The following is a 14,592-nucleotide window of genomic DNA, read 5'->3' as shown; positions in this document are numbered from 1 at the left end:
AACATGTGGGATCGGCCCTATGCAAAAAGTTTAAAAAGTCAAGATTCAGACAATTGATCCCAGTCACCCAAGTGTATCAAGCAAAGGGACTAGGGGCAGTGCTGTACGGCACAGAGCTATGGGGGCATGTAAATGTAGCAGCCATTGAGTAGGTTGAAAATAATTTCATTGGATCAATAATGAAACTTCCCCGAAAAGCACCACTCACACCCATGCGCCTAGATTTAGAAATGAGGAGCATTTCTCATGTAATTGCTCTCCGACCATTAGTCTATTGGATGCCCATATGAGCGAATGATTCCCCACTACCCTTGAAAAAGCCAATTCAAGATTTACTATTATTAGACACTAAAGGGAGTATAGAGTGGTTCAACAACATCAAAACATGGTTGAATAAACTTGGCATGTTTGATCCGTGGCTTACTCCCAGCAAAACTGAAAAAAGATTGGTAAATTACCTTTAAAAGAATTACTGGAATCCTGCCATGGATAGCTGGCTCAAAAAGAGTTCTGCAGATGAATTGACAAGTAGGTTCCTCAATTTCAAAGTTAACATGCTACACGAGGAATTTTTACATTGAATAGAGACGCCCCTTGCTAAAATATTATACCTAAAATTTAGGTATGGTATTCTACCAATTAATAGTTTTGTTAGCAACTGGAACAGGGTTGATATTTCACCCAGTTGCCCTGTGTGTGATTCAGCACTTGAGTCAGAAATACAATTTTTGTACTTCTGTCCCATGTACCAAGAGACAAGAAGAACATGGCTAATCCCGATTTGCCGGATTCTAGAAGCAACCACTTAAATGAGATTACTAGACTCCTGAAAAGTGATACTTCAGAATACTTGGTCTTCGCTCTATCTAGATATCTGCTCCATGTATGGACCATAAGAAGCAGGACAGGAAAAATCACGAATAAAACAAATTAGGCCAGGCTAAAGGATTTATAGCAAAAGGAAGATGAAGACAATATGTAGAAGGCATCTTACATGTTTTATACTTGATGGAATCTATATCATGCAAATGCTATCATCATTAACTTGACTAAAGGTGCTAGAGGTGTAACACAAACCACTTATACGTGTATGGCATGTATAGGTGAAACTGGGATCACTGACAAAATATCGATGTGAAGAATATCGACCTACCAAAATATCGAGGTAAAAATATCGAGGATCAGAATATCCACTTCTTATCTACATACAGGTAGGTGCAAAAATATTGAATCCAAAATATCGATGTTAAAAATATAGTTTGCATAAATCTTGCAGTTTTTAAATGTCTTAAAAGTAATATAAAATTGATTAACTAATAAATATAATTAAATAAAACATACTTAAAATCAATAAAAAATGTTAACATTAATAAATAATAAATGAAATGTAAAAAAGAACGTACATTTTTTTATATATATTAACTAAATAATATCAAAAAATAATTAATATTTTTAATTATGTGATATTAAAAACATAACTTAAAATATAATTATATATATATAAACATCCCAAAACCACAATCCAACATCGTAAGCTCTCAGAAGGCAGGACACCAGTCTCTAGTCCAAGTTTATTACACAACGCATTTCAACTGTACACAGTCTTGATCACTTGTAAAGTGTACATCATCACCAGTAACTGATAAAGTTTCAACAGGTATAGAAAAGGGACTGTGTATATTACTCAATACATGGGGACCATGATGTAGTGGTAAACCGGCATGGTATTTGCCATAGAATATGCTGAATAAACAGGAATACATGAGCCAAACATATCTGCAGCAATGTACAGAGAACGCATAGAACATAGTGTCTATACAAGTAAAACGGCAAGTGCACAAATCACCACGATCCTACCACATTTCTCCGCATGTGTCTGTACATCCAAATCATATAAAATAAAACAACCTGAATGGACCGGTGTGCATGCACACTTCATGTCAGCAGTATTTTTCCAGGAACTTGATAAGCGTCATGATTGCTTGTATATACCAGCATTTGGGGCAAGTGCGCTTATCGCCATGATCCAACCACATAGTTATGCATGGAGTCACACATGCAGTAAACAGATTCACATTGCTTATGCGATGATGTCCTAATAATGTTAGCATAATGATGGAAGAACATGCAAGAAGTTGTAGTTGCGCTGCACACCAAAGTCAAGCCATAGTGAACTCCAAATTGGCCTACGACAGACCAGATAAATCAATGCTCCATAGCATTGGTGGGCAATGACCACCAAAACAGCAGGTCACCAAAACAATAAAAGGCAATAAAAGGCAAACATCAGCACGAGTGCGCCTGTCATCCGAGTCAGACCAAGGTGATCAAATGGAGAGGTCAAGTCCGGTCAAAGTCAATAACGACCAAGGGTGTGAAGTTTGGAAAACTACACAATTGAGGGCAAGTGCCCAAACACTACTGGCATCCGGCCAAAAATGAACCAAGTTACCAGTGAACCTACCAGTTACAAATAATAGGTTAGAATCAAGTGACCAAATCTGCAACCAGCAACAACATTACATTCAATTTAAAACATATAAAAACTGTTCCTGACACACACCTGGGCAGGGAGAATAGCGGAAACAAAAAAAGGAAGCCTCCTAGCTCATGTGGGGACACGCAAGTAACACAGTACTATTGTGGCATAAGAAATCAAGATTACAGCAAAGGAATTAGGATCCTACTCTTAAATGAATTGCCAATTCCTCATCCATGTTCAACCCCCCCGGCTCTTGGTTTGGAAATCGATAATATATCTTGATTCCCTTTGTCTGAGTGTGAGCACTCTGTCCCCTCCTCTTGGATTTTTGGGGATTTGCTCTAGAATCAGATAGCTAAGTTCTGCTGTACTCAATCAATCAATCAATCAAAGCATTTGTATAGCGCGCTACTCACCCGTAGGGTCTCAAGGCGCTTGGGGGGGGGGGCGCTACTGCTCGAACAGCCAGGTCTTGAGTTGCTTCCTGAAGGCGAGGTGGTCTTGTGTCTGGAGGAGGTGGGTCGGGAGGGAGTTCCATGTCTTGGCGGCCAGATAGGAGAAGGATCTTCCTCCCATGGTGGCTCTTCGGATGCGGGGGACGGCGGCGAGGGCATGGTTGGTCGAGCGGAGTTGGCGTGTGGGAGTGTAGAAGCTGAGGCGGTTGTTGAGGTATCTCGGGCCTTGGTTGTGTAGGGCTTTGTGTGCGTGGGTGAGGAGTCGGAATGTTATTCTCTTGTTGACCGAGAGCCAGTGCAGGTTTCTCAGGTGTCCGGAGATGTGGCTGTGACGGGGGATGTCGAGGATGAGTCTTGCTGAGGCGTTCTGGATCCTCTGGAGTCTCTTCTGGAGTTTGGCAGTCGTTCCGGCGTAGAGGGCGTTGCCGTAGTCCAGTCGGCTGGTGACGAGGGCCTGGGTGACAGTCTTCCTGGTCTCGGTGGGGATCCACCGGAAGATCTTACGTAGCATGCGCAGGATGTTGAAGCATGACGAGGAGACGGCGTTGACTTGTCTGGTCATGGAGAGGGAGGAGTCCAGGATGAAGCCCAGGTTGCGTGCGTGGTCCGTAGGTTTGGGTGCGCTGCCCAGGGTGGGGGGCCACCAGGAGTCGTCCCAGGATGAGGACTTCCGTCTTATCTGCGTTCAGTTTCAGGCGGCTGTTCTTCATCCATTCGGCTACATCTTTCATCCCTTCGTGAAGGTTGGCTCTGGCTGTGGCGGGGTCGTTGGTGAGGGAGAGGATCAGCTGAGTGTCGTCGGCGTACGAGATGATGTTGAGGTTGTGTTGGCGTGCGATGGCCGCGAGGGGGCTCATGTAGACATTGAAGAGTGTGGGGCTGAGCGAGGAGCCTTGAGGGACGCCGCAGATGAATTCGGTGGCTTCAGATCTGAACGGGGGGAGGCGGACTCTCTGTGTCCTTCCGGCGAGGAAGGAGATGATCCATTCTAGCGCCTTCTCTTGGATTCCGACGTTGCCGAGGCGCTGTACTAGGGTGCGGTGGCAGACAGTGTCGAATGCCACGGAGAGGTCCAGGAGGATGAGGGCCGCGGTCTCCCCGTTGTCGAGCATGGCTCGGATGTCATCGGTGGCTGCGATGTACTGGTAAAATGTTTATCGTGGAAGTGCTGTGCCACCGGGTACTTGGGGTCATTGTTTGTGATGGCTCTAAGATGCTCCAAAACCCTTTTCTTAGCTGTACAGGTGGTGCTCCCAATGTACCAAAGCTTGCAGGGACATGCAATAGCATAGATGATAAAGCTAGTGCTGCAGGTGAGAAACTGTGTGATTCTTTATGTGACCCCTCTAGAACTCCCCTAAACTTACTGTGTCTACACGCCTTACAATGGCCACAAGGAAAAACTCCCATCAGGCCATGGTTGGCGGTAGTGGGGTAGTTAGTTATTTCATTTTTGACCACTAGGTCGCGGATGTTTCTATTGCACCTGTATGTTATATTGGGTCTCTCAGTTATGGTTTCTCCTATGGCCCGTTGATCTTAAGGATATCTCAGTGTCTGGCAAGGATACGTTTGATTTTCTGTGAGTCTGAATTATATGTAAGAATCATGCGTGTGCTGCCACAATCTTCGTCATCATCTGTCTTAGGTTTATCGCCCAGGGTGAGTGTTCTATCTACACCTTCCGCTCTATCCTTGGCTTTGTTTAAGACCCAGTTAGGATAGCCTCTGGTTATAAACCTGCTGAATGTAGTCTTGCTCTCTTCGATATAGGCTGCAGTGTTGTTGCAGTTACTTTAAGCCCTCAGCAGCTCTCCATAAAGTATACTCCATTTGAGTGCCTCAGGGTGACTACTGAGGGCATGCAGGACACTGTTACCTGCCGTAGCCTTCCGAAAAAGGGAAGTGCATATCGTCCCCAGTTTGATCTCTAGACAGACATCCAGATACTCTGCTTTGTCGGCAGTGATACTGCCAGTGAGGAGGATATTATACCTGTCGGTGTTCAATTTCTCAATGAACTCCTCAGCCTCACCCTTCGAGCCCTTCCAAATGATGAACAAATAATCTAGTAGCGCAGCCGCATGATGACGTGTTCCAGCTCATCTTTGAGGGTGGCACTAGCAAAGATTTCCTCCTCCCAGTAGCCATGAACAGGTTGGCAAAACTGGGAGCAAAACAAGAATGCATTGCAGTACCAGTGACCTGCCTGTAGAGGGCGCCATTGAAAAAAATTGTTTTTGAGACAAAAATCTGTCATCTCTATAATCATGTGACTGTGCTCGTGGTACCTTACTGGCCTGTGTTTGAGAGAGGGTTTGCACGCTTCCAATCCTTGTTGGTGGTCAATTATGGTGTATAAAGTGTGAACATCCAGGATAATCATGAGAAACTCAGGTTTCTATTCCAGGTTCTCCATTTTACATAGAAAATTCCTTAGTGTCCCTGATTTAGCTAGGCAATTGTGTGACAAATTGTGTGACAAATTGTGTGTTCAGTTACTCTCCCTATAGATGAAATAATGAGGCGTCCCGGTGTTCTAGTACTATCCTTGTGGAGTTTGGGCAGCAAATACAATATGGGAAGTGTGGGATGGTCCTTCTTCAGATAGCAAAACTCCTCCCACTCCAGTAGACCCTTATCCCTCCAAGTTATCAATTTGTCCCATATATCTGTAATGCTGTGGTTGTAGGTCTCATAGGTGACGTGTATGTAGTATCTACTGTCATCAAGTTGGCCTAGGGCCTCACTGATGTAATCTTCTCTATTAAGGATAACTACATTCCCACCCTTGTCCACCGGACGGATGACAATGTTGGGGTCCTCTGTCAATGCCTTGAGTGCCTTTCTCTGTGTATTCGAGAGATTGTTATACAAGCCTTTCTGTTGTTTCTTAGTCTTACGTCTCAGATTCATGAGCGCCTTAATGGTGCAATCATGGAAGGTATAGATGTTATCATGTGGGAGTACATGTTAAAAAATTGACTTAACGCTAAAATCAGTGCGTGCTGATGCATCATGCTCTATGTTCATGCCCTCAAGTGTTTGTGTGACTCTAACTTGTTCATTCAGTTCCTCACTGTTCTGTTCAAGTTCCACCAAAGTGATAAGGGTATCTACATCACTGATTGAGAGATTACTGTCTGTCACATTCTTGTCGTTCGTATTGTATTTATTTTGTCCCAATCTCTTCAACTTGTGTCATTTCTTTAATTTAAATTTTCTAACATACTTAAAGAGATCAATTCTCGTGCTGGTGTAATTGAATGGAGATGAGGGACTAAAGGAGAGACCCAAACATAAAGTCTGTTTTTCCACATCACTCATGAGTCTTTCGGAAAGGTTAACTACAGTTCTGTTTACCATTTCCATATCCATTAGTAATTCTTGTTGGAGCATGTCTTGTGATTTCCCATTGCGCCCCTTCCTCTGCTTGTATTGCCAGCGTTGTTGGAGTTTCTTATAAACATATAATATGAATTTAAAAATCAAATTATATATAATAAGTTAAAACATTAAACTAAATATTATTAAAAAATAATATTTTACACTACATCAAATATAACAAAACTGAAAACATTGCATAACGTAGAGCATAAAATTACTATTCCCACTCCACTGAGTGCAACAGTAGGGATAGTGTTGGATAGCGGGTGGGTAAAAATTACTATTCCTACTCCAGCGAATGCAACAGTAGGGAAAGTGTTGGATAGTAGGAGTGTATAAATTACTATTCCCACTCCAGTGAGTTCAACACTAGGGAAAGTGTTGGATAGCAGGTGGGTAAAAAATACTATTCACACTTCAACGAGTGCAACAGTAGGGAGAATGTTGGATAGCAGGTATATAAAAATTACTATTCACACTCCAGTGAGTGCAACAGTAGGGAAAGTGTTGGATAACGGGTGGGTAAAAATTACTCTTCCCACTCCAGCGAATGGAACAGTAGAGAAAGTGTTGGATAGTGGTATAAAAAAATTACTATTCCCACTCCAGTGAGTGCAACAGTAGGGAACGTGTTGGATAGTGGGAGCGTAAAAATGACTATTCTCACTCCAGTGAGTGCAACAGCAGGGAAAGTGTTGGATAGCAGGTGGGTAAAATTTACTATCCCCACTCCAGTGAGTGCAACAGTAGGGAAAGTGTTGGATAGCGGGAGAGTAAAAATTACTATTCCCACTCCAGTGAGTGCACCAGTAGGTTAGGTGTTGGATATCGGGTGGGTAAAAATTACTATTCCCGCTCCAGTGAGGGCAACAGTAGGGAAAGTTTTGGACAGCGTAGGGGAATAATTTAGTATACCCACTCCTACAATATAATAAACATAAATTGACAGTTAATTAATTAATTAATTAAATAAACATTTATTTATCTCCCACCATATTCCCCTATAAATATAACCACCTATATTATAAAATAATAATAAAGTAACATAATTAAATATCAATTAATTTATTAACTAATAGCAATTGACAGTGACATTAATAACTATCAAATACAAATTAATACACAAAATTAACACTATAAAATAACTTTAAATAAAAAATATATATAAAATATATAAAACTTGTTATAAAAATTGAATTACTTCCCACCCTACTCCCCTATAAAAACTCAACACAGTCCTACAAAATTACACAAATAACATATTAACAAATTCATTATTAACAATTAATATGAATTGAATAACTAATTATTATTTTTAACACAATTAACATGATTACCAATAACTTATTAATTATTAATCAATTTACAATTAATTATTAAATAAGTAATTAACAAAAAGAACAATATAAAATACAACAATAATAATTAATTACAATTATATTACTTCCCATCCTATTCCCCATCAACTCTCACCACACTCCTAAAAAAGAACACAATTAACATAGTAACAATTTAGTTATTCATAATTAATATCCAATTAATAGCTAATTAATACCTTTTTAAACACAATTAACATACTTACCAATTATTTTGCAATAAGTAATTATGCATTAATAACTAATTAATAATAATTAATGAACACAATTAACAATATACATTATTAAATACTAAAATATTAATTACTTATTAATTGATTACAATTAAATTACTTCCCACCCTACTCCCCTATAAACCCACAACCCGCTACAGAACAAAAACACAAAAATTAATTTAAAATAATTAATAATTTACAAAAAAATATTGTTTCATTTTCTATAATTAAACTACTTCCCACCCTTTTCCCCTATAAACCCACAATCCGCTACAATACTAAAACATAAAATTGCCTTAAAAAATAATGAATAACTTCTAAACATTTAATACATATATTTAAAAATAAATAAAAACATAACAAACATTTTTAAACACTTACATATAAAAAATACTAAAATAAATTACATTATTATAAATTTCGATATTATTAACATCTATCTTGTTGCAAATGATATTACTTTTTCCATATTACTAACTTCGATATTAAGCAATTCGATATTACTACCTTACAGTCGATATTACTCGATATTCTGTTCAACAATATTCTGACAGTCAATATTCTGTCCATTAGATATCTGCAACTCGATAATAAGGTAAGTCGATAAAAAAATTCGATATAATGATTGTACACCACCAAACTGTCATTGCAATATGCTACAAATTAACGTGTTTTTATACTTGTAAATATCTTAATTTTAGCATAAATTTTATCTCTGATTTTAAATGGTATTAGTATTATACATTTTACCAAACTTGAATATATACATGGTTTTCATCTGAGTAAAATGATATAGTCTTGGTTTATCTTAAAAAATAGATGCTTGGTGATGCCCCCGTGATTTACATCCAGGACTAAGCTGCTAGTCACCACATGTATATCAGCAACTTAACCCAGACCTTTAAGACAGATAGTCTTGGTTTCCTCAACCAATTGTTCTTCTTAAAATGTTTTTCTCTTCTCTTTTATGAACTGTATACGACGTCCTTTAAATAATAATAATAATAAAGGGGCTTGTAAAGCGCATGGTGACGCTATCCCGGCATGTCCCCGCGCTGTGGAGAAAAGTCAGGGCCACGAGAGGGGCTTACAGGGAAAACAGATGGGTTTTTTAGATTTTTTCCTGAAGGTGGTCTCTGAGTCCGCTAGTCTGATACTCATAGGGAGAGAGTTCCATTCCCTGGCAGCCATTACACGGAAGGAACGACCACCCATTCTGGCTTTTTTGATACGGGGAATTTTAAGCAGTCCAGTTCCCCCAGAGCGAAGAGTTCTGTTGGGCTCATAGGGGATAGCCAGATCAGTCATGTAGGGGGGAGCTTTTTGTGAAATGATCCTGTAGCACATTAAAAGTGCTTTAAAGAGGACTCTTTTTTTTATAGGAAGCCAGTGAAGAGTGTCTAGAGCTGGTTTAGAAGGTGCTCTCTTAGGAAGTCTGAGGACTAGGCGTGCTGCTGTATTTTGGAGTACTTGGAGTCTCCTGATGTTATTTTGCGTTGTTCCAAGCAGAAGCACATTGCCATAATCTATCCTCGAGGTCACTAGAGCTTGGGTCATAGTGCGCCTTGCTTCAAGAGGGAGGAGGTCAAGGGTACGGTTTAGGGTCTTCATGACCCCAAAACATTTTCCGACCACTTTGTTCACATGGCTATCATAGGAGAGCCTGGGATCAACCCAGATCCCCAGGTTCTTGGCCGCTTTGCAGGGGGCGGGTAACGGCCCCAGACATGATGGCCACCACTCCTTGGTCCAGCTCGTGTCCCTGCCTCCAATTACCAGAACCTCCGTTTTTGAGCCATTGAGCTTTAGGCAGTGCTGCGTCATCCATCCTGCCAGAGCCTGCATGCAGGTTTTGAAATTATTTGCAGAAATGGAGGGGGCTTGGGATAGGGAGATGAGAAGTTGGGTATCGTCGGCATATGAGACTAGTTCAATGCCGAACGATTGGACCACTTCCGCCAAGGGGGCCATATACAAGTTGAACAGGGTAGGGCTCAGGGCCGAGCCCTGAGGTACCCCCTGTTCTAAGGCTATGCTATCAGAGAGGTACATGCCTCTCTGAACCTGAAAGCAGCGATTGGTGAGGAAGGCTTTCAACCAGCCCAATGCTTCCTGGGTGACCCCGGCTTTGTTCAGACACTGTAGCAAGATGGAATGTGCCACAGTGTCGAACGCAGCACTAAGGTCCAACATAATCAGTGCCATGGTCTGGCCTTCGTCAGCGCCTGCCCGAAGGGTTTCGGTCGCTCTCAGAAGGGCGGTTTCAGTGGAATATCCTGACCTAAACCCTGATTGGGAGTTGTGGAAGGCATTGTTCGACTCTAGATGGGCCATGAGTTGGCTGTTAGCTATTTTCTCGGCCACCTTAGCCAGATAAGGTAGTAGCGAGATGGGCCGTAGGTTTTCCAGGATGTCTTGACTGATGTTAGGTTTTTTCTTTATTGGCAATACAATGGCTTTCTTCCATTCCGTAGGGAGGGTGGCCGTGGAAAAGGAGAGTTGGAGGATGTATCTAAAGTGACGTTCTAGGACTTTCAGGCTAGCTGCTAGTATCTTGGGTGGGGCAGGGTCCCGAGGCGAGCCAGATTTGATGCTTTTACAGATACTGGCTAAGGTCGTGGTGTGGGGGACAGAGAAGCAGGTAAGGCATTTCTTATCATGAGTGAACTCCAAGTTCTCGATAAAGTCAGAGCCCGAGGGCAACTCAGTGGAGAAGTTAGCGTAAATGTTGGTGATTTTACTGGCAAAGAATTTGGCAATCTTATTACATGTTTCAACAGAGTCATTCTGGGCATTGCTCTCGTTGGTTACCACAGAGATTTCTTTAAAAATTTTAAAGAGCTCTTTAGAGGAGTTCTCCGCTTCACCAATACGGGTCTTGTAATGAAGTGCTTTAGCGGAGCGGATGAGTTTGTAGTATCTCGCTTGCTCTTTCTTATAGTGGCTTTTAGCTGTGGGGCAGAAGTTGGCACGCCATTCGCGTTCCAATCTTTTGCATGCAGATTTAGCATCTTGAAGTTCTGATGTAAACCATGGGGAGGGTTTTCTCGGTTTCTTGTTAGCTACTGACCTACGAATGGGAGCGGTATTGTCTAGGGCAGTTAGGACACAGTTTTTAAGGCAAGCATAGGCGGTCTCACAGTCGGAACCTCCAGGAGGTCCTGCCGCTTCAAGCTTGTCGATAAAAGTGTCTAGGTTAAAGTTTTTCCATTTTCGACTTTGGTAGATCTGCGTGTTAACGTTCTTAGTTTCAGTCTCAGGCACCCGTATGTGAAGGGGAATTACATAGTGGTCGGACCAGGGAACGGGTATCGGAGGAAGCACTTCTACTCCATTCCAGTTACCAAAAATGGGGTCGAGCAGGTGACCTTGTCTGTGAGTAGGGTCTTGGTTTTTTAGAGCTAACTGCAAGGAAAGTAGTTCTGCTTTTATGCAGGAGGCATCTTTGTCCAAGACATCGTCAAAATGTATGTTCATGTCGCCAAGTACCAGGAGTCTAGATTTCCTTAAAGCAAGATGTGCTATAGCTTCTATTAGGCTAGCAGTAAAATCGAACAATCTGCCCGGGGGTCTATATATAAGAATGCCTGATAGGGAGTGTTTAGGACCCAGTGCAATAGTAAAAGAGGCTGCTTCGCAGTGATCAATAGTCAGGGGAGATAAGGAGCATTCCAGTGGGGCTCTAACAGCGATGGCTATTCCTCCGCCCCTGCCATCCTGCCTGTCAAGCCTGGCGAGAGAGTATCCTGGAGGCAGCGCCTCTATGATGTCAGGGTCAGAATGTTCGCCAAGCCAGGTTTCGGTTAGTAGTAAGATCTCGAGTGCTTCATCCTCAAGTAGATGATATATTTGGATGCAGTGTTTGCTAAGAGATCTGCAGTTAAGCAGTGCTGCTTTTAGCACGCTTTTATGGGGGACTTTGGAAGAGCCAGTTTCAGGAGTGAAATGGCACATGGAACAGTTGTGTAACGATAGCGCCTTCATAGAGTGTAGGCAAGGTGGAGTTAGGGCAGGACGAAGATTCAGTAGAATTTGTCTATCATACCGTAATTGAGACCAGGGTGTATGGCCCGCGCCCCGTCCGGCCGCGGACGGGCGCAGACGGGCTTGACTTTGGCTCGACTTCGGCGCGCTTCCGGCGCGCCCGCTGCACGCGTCCGCTGCGCGGTCGCTGGCCAACACACATTTATAGGCAGTAGGGGCAACTAGAACGCTGACCAGCCGCCCGAGCCCGGAAGTGCTAGGCTCCTCCTCACCCTCCGCAAACAAACGCCCAGAAATGGACGCGGCGGGCCGGGGCGGGAGTCGGCAGGGAAGTGAGTGAAAACAGAGTTATAATGCACACAAACACAATTAAAATTAGCCTTGGTCGCTAACATTAAAAAAACGCTATAGATCAGCGCTAAGAACAGTGTGACCCTGTTAAAGTGCACAGCGCGAGCGGATAGAGCCTGCCACTGCCACCGGCAAGACTCTTCTCCACAACGCAACTGAGTGAGGCAGCATTTATGGTTTTAATGGAAAATCGAATAAAGATATCCACTACTACTTTCAGGAGTGTTAAAGGTGTGAACCTATGGAAAACAGAACTATCTAAAACATGCAGTGGATTAAAAGTGAGGGTGCAGTTCTATCCATGACGGGGCTTCATAAATCTTGCTATAGCGGACCTTTCGCTGCCACTGACTGATCCTGCTTTCTTCTGCCCTTTCCTCTTTCCCCTGAAGTCCTTTCTATTCACCTCAGACCACAGGTGGGAGGCTTGAGATGGAGGAGTGGTACAATTCAATTGCTTGCTCCAGCCACCTTCCTCCTCACTGTCAGGATGATCAGGCACAGTTTATCACATCTGGGACCTAAGCTTTGGCTCTGAGACAGGCATGGTTTGAAGGATGTAGCTTTCCATTAACAGATGAATACCTCCAGAATATTCTGTTTTAACTTTCCATTTCAGGGAACAGGCAACAAGATATTGTGTGTTTTATTTGATGCTCACCTGGTGGCTGTTGTAAGCTAGGTAGTTAGGTTTAAGACTTGTTAATACAGAAATATTAGTGTATTCACTGTCTCTCCATACGAACTATTGAACACGGATCACCGAAATATTATCGACGGTCACATTATCGACTTGCTAAAATATCGTTGAAAAATTATCGACGACAAAAATATCGACTTTCTATACTTATTACACAAACTACAAAAATATCGAATCAAAAATATCGACTGTTTAGAATATCGAGAACATAAATATCGCATTAATAAATATCGACTACAAATATATCGTTTTACAGGAAATTAGCCCTAACACTACAAAAATATCGACAACTAAAATATAGACTACTAAAATATCGTTTTCAAAAAAATATCGAGTTCATTTTTGTACCCTTTCATGTCTAAAATACCATATTAATCATCAATAAAAGTCATTGCTCTATACAAAATACATTTTACATATAATACCTGTTACTTTTATAACATTCCTATTTATCTACATTTGCTATACATTCTATTAAATGTGTTCTATCATTTTAAAAATATTCTTTATATTTAACAAACATTTTCATTACTTATTTTCACTTACACATCTATTTTATTTAACAACTAACATGCTTTAATGCGGAAATCACCAATTACCACCATTCTCACATCAACAAACACACCAATTAACTAAAAAAAATTCAAACTAGCCTATACAATGCTTCATTACATCCTACAACCAATCAAATCAAAGCACACAAAATACACATACTATAAAAGGGATACATGCATTCTACCATTTGTTGCTGCTAACTCTATAGAAAGAAGATGCCAACACTCTGAAGATTTTGTTCCTGAACAAACATCTTTAAAGATCCAGCTCACTAGCTAATTATTCAAATAAGTTACAGTGCATTATTTAAAAATCTAAATTAGTAGTGTACTATTTTACTTATATCTCCTAACTCTTGCACTTATTTTATTTTTATCTCCTCCTACATTTCTGATAGAAACTACTCCAAATAAATTCCTAATACATGCTCATATTTCTTCACCTGGAAAATCAGATAGTAAGTATATATTAATGCTCTGTTATACACCAACTGCTGTTTTTAAACACTATTTCACAAGATTCATGATTTATTTTAAACATTTTATTCACAGATATTCTGAGATTTTCCTATTTCTACACTACAAATGTATAAAACTACACTAATTAAACATGTAAGTATATATGTTTTTGTTATTAAACACCCAATATTAAAAATGCTATTTTCTAAACAACATATCTTGCATATTACATCTTCCCTACAGATCCTATAAAAACATCCAACATCAACTATACCAAAAGACAAGACTACCCTTGTAAAAAATGTAAGTATACTTGTAATTTGTCTAAAACTTCCGAAAAAAAAGCAAACTATGTTCTTAACACCATGTTATATATTTTATATTTCCTCTACAGATATTCTGAATACATCATACATCTATTCTACCTACAGCAAAGAAAACTACTTATTTAAAAGTTAGTATACTTTTAAATATTTCCCATTTCCCAACGGTTCCAAATATTATTTATAATAATTTACATTTATTTATTCTATCTTCTCTACAGATCTGAACTTTACTACCTTGATGTACTCCACCAAATACTACAACTCAACTATTTAAACAAGTAAGTATATGTAATGTTTACATTA

This window comes from Lissotriton vulgaris, chromosome 9, assembly GCF_964263255.1.
Source record: "Lissotriton vulgaris chromosome 9, aLisVul1.2, whole genome shotgun sequence".
NCBI classification, from domain to species: domain Eukaryota; kingdom Metazoa; phylum Chordata; class Amphibia; order Caudata; family Salamandridae; genus Lissotriton; species Lissotriton vulgaris.
This window is presented reverse-complemented; position numbering follows the sequence as displayed.